This window comes from Electrophorus electricus, chromosome 4, assembly GCF_041902795.1.
Source record: "Electrophorus electricus isolate QZ-2024a chromosome 4, ASM4190279v1, whole genome shotgun sequence".
Taxonomy (NCBI): domain Eukaryota; kingdom Metazoa; phylum Chordata; class Actinopteri; order Gymnotiformes; family Gymnotidae; genus Electrophorus; species Electrophorus electricus.
Window position 1 is genome coordinate 5,932,501 of NC_137500.1, and position 2,500 is coordinate 5,935,000.

Consider the following 2,500-nt stretch of genomic DNA (forward strand, 5'->3'; position numbering starts at 1 on the left):
TCCCTGTGAAATATCAGCAGTAAGGCTCGTTAAAAGCCCATTAGCAAATTGCCAGTACTCAAAATGAAAGAGAGGCAGGCTAGTGGAAAAGCCAGCCCCACCGCTTCACACAGGCTTGTGGGTATGAGTGTATAGAGGGCCAGTGTTACATATAGAAATGCAAGATCCCTGAACACATGCTTAATGTTCCCAAAGTGCTTTATAATGCATCTTTACCAACCATATTTACATTTACATTTACATTTAAACACGTGAACATATCATTGCTGTATAACCTTTTACAAAATGATAAAGGAGCTGAAGTAGGAAACAGTCCAAATACAGGTTCATCACATAAAGTCAAAATCTCATTTACTACTTACATAGCAGACATTCAATAAACCACAAGACAAAAAAGAATGTATTGTATGATACAAAATCTGTATTCATGCTATTGCAGCTCAAACTATGCAGACACAAAACACTTCCCATGGCAGCAGAGATATATTGTTTGGCTCACATCTTTTCACTCTCCGTATCCCTCTGAGCACTCACTTCATCGCCGGCCATCTTAAAGTGTTGCATTAAACCGCTGCTGGGGTAGTCAGCATGCATGCGGGTGTCGCTGCTTTCCCTTAGCGTATGAGAGAATGCCCTCGTGTTCGGGTCTGAGCGCTGTTCTGTGGCTTCTCCTATTGGGGCTGTAGCCAGGCCCTATGAAATGGAGGCCATCCCTGGAACAGCACATGAGGGTGACCTCATCTCGGAGGGTTTTAGCAGCAGCGAGCGTTAACGTGTGGGCCCCTGAGAGAGCTTTTAAAGCACTCCAGCACAGTAGAGATAGTGGGGAGCTGTGCAGCAAACAGCTGAGTAAGGAAGATCCCTCTGCTGTATACACAGAACAAGCTTCCTTGCCTTCTACAGCACAGTGCTTTACATCACACGGCGCACATCCCTCACTAATCCAAATGTGCCAGGTGGTGTGCAAATGGGCTAAACATTTTGCCCTGGGTACATATCCACAGCCTGAACTGCCAGTGAGCTGCTCGATTCAGAAATATGCAAAATCAAGGCATGTGCAGTAACATCTGTATGCTTGCAATGTTGTAACATCCATGGTGATGGAAATAGAATGGGGGAAAAAAGGTCAGATTGATTCCTACTTCCTTGCAAACCATTAAAAAAAACAAAACACCCCACAACACTGATGATTAGATCCATAGGGCTACAGACAAATAAGCCAGTAAAGTGAAGGGCTGTGGTCCCGGGAGCAGTGCTCCAAACGGGCCAGCTAACCAGCTGCGCTTGCAGCCAGAGGGCCTCTGGGGAGTGGATCTAAACTAAGCAGGTGTGTGTTTACCCTCATACTCACCCACCACAGGCAGGGCAGAGAGAAGCAGGAGCCTTGGAGGATCCTCGCATGAAGATGAAGGGAAAACCAGCAGAGTAAATGGTGAAACTGCCGCACAACTCTCATAGCGGTTAGCTTCAGCTCACTTTTTTTCTAGGACCCCCCCCCCACACACACACACACACACACACACAAACACACACACACACACTCTCCACTACTCAGTGAGCTCCACTGAATGGGCACAAAGCTTCCTCCAGTGAGCATGCTCGTAAAGCCGTCATCCGGAGTCCTAAATCAGCCCGCCGCCCGGCTTGCTAGTCCCTCCCCACTGCCACTCACAAAACAAGCCCGCCGCATTCCATCAGTGGGCCCGGGTGAGAGGCTGGGCCCCTGGGTACCTCCACAAACACCCGCTCACATACTCGGAATCGGACATGATCAGAAAACTGTCAGATGTATTTGCTGTAGTCTTCAGGAGTAACTCTGGGCTGCTAATTTGCAAAATTAACTTCGTGAGGGCTGGATTACTACAAAGGTGTTTCGTTGCCATCTCTTATAAAATTAACTTTATTAAATTTAAAAAATGTACTTTATTTAAAATTAACACTGTTATTCCTTTCAGATATCATTAAAAAAAAGCCCCATATCTCTTTGCCTTTAACGAGCAGCAAAGGCTCTTTCCAAAAAGCATATGCTGCAGATGAACGCAATCAATTACTTCAAACGTGGAAGTCACTTGATACTGCAAACATTTCAAGATGTAGACTGGAGGAAAGGCCAGTATACTCGTGCTCGAGTATACAAGCATGACACATTTAGCTTGCGCTACCCACAACAGCCGAGACCAAGTCAGAGGAGCACAGCTGCAGGATATAGCTGCGATATGAGCGACCCAATCTTCTATCCATCTCTTCACTGTAACGCACAGCCTCGTTACTGTTAGTTTAGTCACAATAAGTTATCCTTCCCAGCCCTGGTCTACACAGCTGCATGGAGCATATCACTACACTTATTACTGATGTGATCACATTCGAAACAGAACTAGAGACCACACAGTCAACATCAGCAAAGGACTGAAAAACAATAAATCACCTTCAATCTTAGAGACTCTGTGCGGTTCGGTCTCATCCAAAGTTTCAGAGTTTCCTTTAGTTTGAGCACTCAGGC

General features: G+C 45.8%; 1 protein-coding gene across 3 annotated transcripts in view; it reads right to left on the reverse strand.

Annotated features, from left to right (window-relative positions):
• Positions 1-2,500, reverse strand: part of otud7a (OTU deubiquitinase 7A) — a 53,745-nt gene that overhangs the window by 22,905 nt on the left and 28,340 nt on the right. The gene's annotated exons all lie outside the window — the stretch shown is intronic.